Raw genomic sequence first — 8,452 nt, forward strand, 5'->3', positions numbered from 1 at the left:
GTTGGATAATGGCTTGTATCACCTCTCCAAAATTTTCTCTCTCTCTTAATGGATCACTTCATGGTTACTTTAAGGGTGAGCGTGGACTTAGACAAGGAGATCATCTTTCCCCCTACTTGTTTATCCTGGCCATGGAGTACTTATCTAGGAGCTTGGATCTTTTGAAGAATGATAAAGCTTTCAAATATCATCCTAAATGTGCTAAGTTGAGGGTCTCACATCATATTTTTGCAGATGACCTGCTGCTTTTCTCTAAGGGTGATCTGAATTTAGTGGCTAAGCTGCATAAGTGCCTCAGGGAGTTTAGCATAGTTTCAGGCTTGGAAGCTAATGCTAATAAGAGCTCTATTTTTTATGGTGGGGTGGATGATAGTATCAAGTCCTCCATTCATAATCTTTTGGGTTTTCCTGAAGGTAATTTGCCTGTAAACTACTTGGGGGTTCCTCTAATTTCAAAAAGGCTGAGTTACATAGATTGTAATCCTCTTTTCACAAGGATTACAGAGCAGTTTTAAAAATAGCTGAAGGTCAGGAATCTCTCATATGCAGGTAGATTGTAAGTAATTAAGAGTGCGATTTTGGGAATCCAAATTTTCTGGACTTCTAACTACATACTACTTGTCAGTGTGTTAAAGAAAATTGATGAAATTTGCAAAAGGTTCTTGTGGGGTAAAACTAATCAAGTTTTTAAGACTCCACTGGTGGCATGGGAAAAGGTGTGTATGAATAAGAAACATGGAGGTCTGGGGGGTTTTTCTACACCAAGATGGAATGTTGCTTCAGCTCTTAGGTGTATCTGGCACATACACACAAATAGGGAATTTTTGTGGATTAAATGGGTTCATGGGACCTATTTAAGACAAAGGGATATTTGGCAAGTTAAATCCAAAAAAGGAGATTCGTGGATGTGGAAGCAATTTATTAAGACTAGAGACAAAGCTATTATCATGTGTGGAAGTGCTGAAAACCTGAAAAATCTCATCAATTCATGCCATAAAGGTGCAAAACTCAAACTTTCAGCTTTGTATAATGCAATATCCCCTGCTTCTCAAAGGGTATCATGGTACAACATGGTGTGTGTGATGGTGGGGGGGGGGGTTAAATGTACCCAAGCATTCTTTTATGTGCTGGTTAGTCCTGCAAAACAAAATCCTTACTCAGGACAGGCTTCTTAGAAGAGGGATAATTGATACAAATAGATGTTGTTTCTGTGCAGGAGCTGATTGTGAGTCCAGGAATCATTTGTTTTTTGAATGTGTTTATTCTAGTGAGGTATGGAATAGCATTAAGAACTGGTTAGAGTTCAACTGGAGGTCTTGTAACTGGGAACAAGTATTCCACTGGTTCACTGTCAGGCTACGAGGAAAGGGTCTCAAACAAGACTTGAAAAGGATGGTTCTAAATGCAACTATATATAGCCTATGGAGGGAGCGCAATGCAAGGATTTTTCAAAATAAAGCCAGGATCCCAGAGCAATTAGTCAGGGAGATAAAAACTAAAGTTTGGATTGCTATTCTACATAAGCCAGGAGTTGATGGTGCGAGCATATTGCTGTGATATAGTGTGCAGATTTTTTGCTTGTATAGATTTCCGACATTGAGAGTGTTATCTCAGTTTTAACTGAGCTATCTTGGTGTATATACTTTCTCATTTTGGTTGATGAATAAAATTTTTCATTTACCAAAAAAAGTGGGTTCATAGCAACTACTTGCAACAGGCTAGTGTTTGGCAGGTTCAAGCTAAGGCAAATGATTCATGGATGTGGAAAAACTTATTAAAGTTAGAGATATAGCAATTGACAAGCTGGGGAGCATTGAAAACCTAAAAAACTTAATCAGTAGCTGTTGTGTGAATGGGAAAATTCAAGTTTCTTCAGTTTATGAAAGCTTGAATCATCCTTTTCCTCAGTTAGCTTGGTTGGATACTTCTTGGGATAGTTTACATTATCCCAAGCACTCTTTCATCTTATGGCTAGTCACTCATTCTAGGTTGCTAACACAGGATAGGCTCTGTCGAATGGGTATTATTGACACAAACAGGTGTGTTCTATGCTCTAATCATTTGGAAACCTATCGGCATCTCTTTTCCAATGTCAATATTCAGCAGGTGTATGGAACAAAGTTATGGACTGCTTGAAGTTCAATTAGAGATCGTGTGATTGGGATCATATTATTGAATGGTACAGTTACAGAGTTCGCGGGATGGGGTTTACAGAAAAATTGAAAAGGATGGCACTCTCTATTTCAGTGTATTTGATTTGGAAAGAGAGGAATTTGAGGATATTTCAAAGTAAATCTAGAGAACCTGAGCACTTGTTTCGAGCGGCAAAGTTCTCCATTTTCTCTAAAATTCTAAATGAAAATTTTCCATTGTATGTGAAGGAGAGAATTGAGAGAATGTAAATAGTGTCCTCTTGGTTAGTTGTGAATCTGACAGGTTCGGGGCTTGTTGGTGTATTTTAACTTTCACATATAGTAATGAATAAAAAAATTCATTGACAAAAAAACATATATATATATATATATATATATGATAGATAGCACCAGGTTTTTTTTTGGTAAATGAAAAATTTTATTCATCAACCAATATGAAAGAGAATGTACATCAAGAATCTCATCACATTTAGTGAGATAACAAAGTTTTGTATCTAAAGCTCAAAAGATGTTTGAGCCTGAACATTGTATATTACTCTATCTGTGGATTCCTCAACAATGCACCACCTGTATTATGCACCAGATATTGCATATCCTGAAACCAAAATGCACCCTGCTGTGCTTATAAGGAAATCAACCAATTTTTGCATCAACTGACAATAAATCCAAATGCACCAGATAGTGCACAACCTGAAACCAAAATGCATCCAGATTGTAAAACGTGCACAACCAAGCTCATGTACATGTTTTCACAGATGATAGCAGCTGAGACCTTGAGCAGCAAATCACAGCTTGTGCTCCTTTTTTCCCCTCAAATGAAAGCCCTCCACAGCAAGCAAATCCTCTACAAAGATAGGATGTCAACACCAGCTCCTTATGCTCATTCAGAAGGTTGCTATTAAGGAAGATGGACATGATATCCATTTTGATTTCCCTAATCAATCGATCAACACTCTTGCAAACTTGTGTGAAGATTCTTGTATTTCTTTCCCTCCAAATATTGTAAACAGTTGCCGCCAAAGCCATTCTCTTGATTTTATTTTTGAAGCCACTTCCTCTCAACCTGATATTATACCAGTTCAGGAGCAAATTCCAGTCACAGGACCTCCAATTGAACTTTAGCCAATTCATAATATCATTCCAAATTTCATTTGAGAAGCAACAGGCAAAGAACAGGTGATTTCTAGATTCGATGACCTCTACAGAGCACAGTATGCAACAATTGTGATTGATGACCCCCTACTTAGAAGTTTATCATGTGTGAGTAATCTGTCAAGGGTGGCTAGCCACAGCACAAAACTATGCTTAGGAAAACTTAATCTTTCCCAAACAGTATCCCGCCACATTACTTTAGCTGTAATAGGAAGTGAAGCATGATATAGTGCTGAAATTTTCAACTTTGAATTCCTTATACAAGAGCTGATAAGATGTAGAAGGTTTGTAGCTCCACCACAGAGATTCAACACCTTGTCTCTAATTTTCAGGATTTGATAGCACCAGGGTTTGATTCTACCAACATGATACTAATTAGAGTTGGATCTTGTAATACATTCTATAAAATTTTATTTTAAGTTCTCCAAATTTTTTTTAAAGCAATCTGCTAGTGCTAGCCCCAACCAAGAATGTAGGTGTAGCCTATTAAGAATAAATTTTCTTGTAAGTGATTGGAGCGTACACGAACAAGGAAAAATGGGTACAAGAAACATTGTGATGGGGCTCTATAGATCTATATCGATTAAAGAGTAAGCTACAAGTTCTGAGCTATCAATGTAGGGAGATGGTCACGTATGACCTACTGGGGAGATATATAGTCCTTCGGTCTTATGTGACTTTGAGTGATGGGATGTTGATGAAGTGAAGAGCCAAATTTTCATATGCATGCATGGGCAGTCTCAGCGACGGAGAATAGACAGGAGAGAGAGCCCATGATGGAGGTACTAGGTGGAGTTTAGCTTGGGGGAGATACGTTGATCGCTCGAAGAGTCTTTTTTTTTAAGAGCATAAATCTATAATCCTCAAGTTTCATCATATCTTTTGGCGTTTTGATATAATATTTAGAGAGACTTTCACTGGTATCAGAGTAACCTAGGTTCAAATCTCATCGGTCACGAATTTAAAACAGATTTTCTAAAAATTGACCTATTGCATGAGTCTAAGTTTTGGCCCATAAAAAAGACCATCAGCCTACATGTGCATGTTCGAATTAATACAAAACTATTATCATCGACTCTCGGCACAACTTTAAAGTTTGCTATAATAGTTAGAGAGATTTTAAGATTGCATGAGAAGTAGCACCATTTTGAATCTTGCTGGTCACAAATTTAATTCGAATTATCGCTATGTGAGTCCAAGTTTCAGCAAATAAAAAAAGAACGTTTAAGCTATGGAGTGTTGATATAGACTCACTAATTTCAATCAAGACAATACTTGCCGAAATTGCAGGTAGAATTAAAAGAGTGAATCATGTTGTTATAAATAATTTTATAATGTTCGAATCATATAAATGACCAGTGAATATAATTATGATGTTATTCAATTGTGAAAAAAATTATTCTAGAACTCACATTAACCTTGCAATTTTCTGGGACATTAATTATGGATTAAAATCCACACACACACATATATGCTGTTATAAGGAATTTTATAATGTTCGAATCATATAAATGACTAGTGAATATAATTATGATGTTATTCAATTGTGAAAAAATTTATTCTAGAACTCACATTAACCTTGTAATTTTCTGGGACATTAGTTATGATATATATATATATATATATATATATATATATAACATGAAAAGAAAAAGCAACAAGCTAACTTTCCTTGGGAAGTAAGCAAATGAATAAAGCCCCTTTTCCTCTTTCCTCCTTCCCCTTTAAGCTACAAGATTATATGTTTTCCACTTCTTTAATGTGCAAATGAGATGATAAAAGGACTCTTTTTGCAGGGCTAGCTTCTGGTAGCTACAGCAGAGCAAAACACAGCTACAACATATCCTTCTCTTTCTCTCTTACTGACAACACAAAGCGACAGATAGAGGGGGAGGGGCGAGAGAGTGAGAGAAATAAAGAATGAGAGAGAGAGAGAGAGAGAGAGAGAGAGGTCTTTATCTTTCCAGCAGCAGGAACATGGGCTGGTCTTCAAATAATATAAGAATGATTACTTCATCATCATCATACATATTACATGCACACACATTCGTTCATTCATTATTCTCTCTTATTTTACTTAGCTTTGTTGCTGTTGTAGCTAAGGACAGCGGTCAGCATCCGGTCGTCTTCATACTGACAAAGCCTCTGTCCTCAACTCGTCAAATCGTGTCAAGGGTCTGATGCGCTGTATTCTCAAGAGCGGAGCTCGTGGGACCCCCTCTTGAAGTGACTCCTGTCTCTCTGTACATGTACATAGTTTTTTGAGGCTTATATCCTTGTTTTCACCCCAATCTTTCTCTGTTTAACAAAATTTCTTGGACGAGTGACGTGAACCTGTGGATAAAAGAGGCAATGCTGATAACTACATTTTTATGTTGCGTAAAAATGTCATTTGTGATGACATGATTCGATCAGTTTTAATATTCTAAATAATTTTTATCTTTTTGGTTTATAGACCGACTCAAATCTCATTAGCGCGCAGCTAACAAAATAATTTTATCTTTTTGGTTTATACACCATTACATTTACAATCCTGCAATTTCAAACCAGGAAACATTTTGAATTGGATACATAAAGGAAATTAGTAATATGAATATTGTTGGATTGACCTCAAACACTGGACATGCTCAAGTCATTTGATCCTTTCATTTAAGGGCACATGTTACCTACATGTCTCAATATGTTTTTGAACAACATTAGTATTGGGGTACTTCATCAAATGTGCAAAACAATGGTTTGATTTAGGATAATCAGAATTAATCGAGGATTATTATTTTCGAATCTACGAATTTGAGGATTTATTTTCCGATTATAGAATATTATACTTTATTTCAATACCTCATCAAGGCATGCAGTGAACGAAGATCATCGATCCTCACACTATGCCTTACGGACAACTCATCTTAAGATTAATGTCCTATTAACTAATTATTTGCTAGCCTACAATAAGACATAGGAGGTTATATCATATGAAATTTATACTAAACCTTGAAAAGATCAAATTGCACTATTTAAAAAAGCCAACAGCTTCGGTACTTCAAAAATTGATTTTCAGATTATTGGAAAGTTGTAAATTCTCTCAGTATTTTTTGCTCTCACATTCTCGCAGTGGGCCCCACCCATGATACAATTGGAGTTCGGCTGTCGGATTGGTAATTATCATCACTTTCGAGGGGCAATTTCATTTGGGATGTATTGATGGGTCGTCTTCTTCCTCTCAAATTCTTTCGCAAAAGTCGATACACCCAGTTGATTGTTATGTTGCCATCGCTAACTCCATTTTTGCTTCTCGTCAATTGACAGTAAATGCTTTTTCTATTTTTTTTTTCTTGAATTTTAAGTGTAACTTTTCTTTATTTATCCAATTATTAATCTCAACCATCTCATCCTCCATTCATGGTTGCATCATGTAGTTAACAGTGAGTTTCCATCGATGGGTTTTGGTTGTTTGGGATCATAATAATTGAAGAAGGATTTTAGAAACTATATATAAGTTTTTTGACTTTAGTAAAATTAACCTTTTCTGGAAAACAAATTTTAAGATCATTGTTTTGCCCTAGCAAAACTTTCTTTTTCGTTTGGGTTTATTCGCTAAAAGGTTGAGAGGGGCTGAAGAACGATAGAGGGAAGAGAGAGAGAGGGGTTGGGAAGAGAAACAAGAGGAAAATAAAATCAAATAGGAAACGGCAAAAATATCCTTCCCATTTTTCATCCATTTTTTAGTTTATTTATTATTTAAAAACTATTATTATCTGAGTACCAAAGCTTTCCTCTTTAAAATATATATATATATATTTCTTTTCAGTCATCTCTCTCTCTCTCTCTGAATAGCAAATAACAGTCCAATGTCAAATACCTCCAATTACGCGAGAATCACGGGAGTCTCCCTCAACGGTCGTAATATTCTTCACCTCCCTCTGAACCAAATCCAATTAAATGCCACCCCGCTCCACCACCGTCCATTCCAACAAACTACACGTGTCGATCACCCAACCCCTCCCCATTAAACTCCCCGCAACAGAAAAGTCAAGAAAATCTCGAAAATTAATGATTCGGCACTCGAGTGCTATATGATTGGCCTCGCAGCTGCCCGCGGTCAGCACGGGTAGCTCGAGCAACCCGTCACTGTCGCCCGCTGTTCAAGGACCCTGCGTCTGACTGTATTTATGAGGTTTTATTATTATTCAATTTAATTTAATTGGTGCAGAGCGTTCGCAGAATAGTACTGCTTTTGAATTTATAATTTTGCAAGGAAATGAACAGCGAGGGATTGTTACGTATCGCAGTTGTGTCATTTATTTTAGGGGAGAATTGGGGAGTACGGTACGGTTTGGGGTTCACATGCGGATATTGACGGGACCTTTGCTCAGCCTTTTTTTTATCTCCCTTTTGTTAGCAGCTTGAAGTAAAGTTGCTGGTTTAACAGTGTAGGGTGTCATGTTATTGTTTAATAAATATTGGCAAAAAAAAAAAAAAATTTCTTCATGCCAATATCTTATTTTATATCACAATGGATATGGCGTGAGTCTGTTTATCATCTTCAATTTGTTCTTAACAAAAAGATAGTGAGCGTCGGTAAAAGAATTGAAGGATGACTCATAGGTCTTACTGAAAATATAGATGAGGAAGCTTAAACTTCAAAGGGCTGCAATTTTTCCTTTTCCTTTTTTCCCCCTTACTTTCTAACAAAAGACTTCAAGCTCGTCCTCTTTACCTTTGTAAATTCGTCTCCTATACTCGAGATTAATAAAAGTTAAGATCATACGTATCTTCTCCTTGAAATTTGATTATACTTTTCCTTATGTATTTTTGTTAATGTGTACTTCTTTGGCTAAAGTTTCCAATTATTACATGACTTTTTTAGTGTTCTGATAGCATTCAAGTTACAAGTGTTACTTTTTTTTACATAGCATTGCGCTAGTGAAATTAAATCATCTTCTTTCTATAAATAATGGAAAATAGATAAAAACATAATTTCAGATTGCAAAAGGGAGGTTAGCTACCACCAATAGGTGGGTCAAGTTGTTTGGTGGTATCATTGCGATTCTAGAGTGCCTAGGTTCGATTCTCGAGCTCGTATTTAGGCCTGTCCAAAAAGCCGGTCGGCCCGGGCCAGCCCGGGGTTGGCCCGAAAACCCGAGCCAGGC

Source organism: Asparagus officinalis, chromosome 4 (genome assembly GCF_001876935.1).
Source record: "Asparagus officinalis chromosome 4, Aspof.V1, whole genome shotgun sequence".
In the NCBI taxonomy this organism is placed as follows: Eukaryota; Viridiplantae; Streptophyta; class Magnoliopsida; order Asparagales; family Asparagaceae; genus Asparagus; species Asparagus officinalis.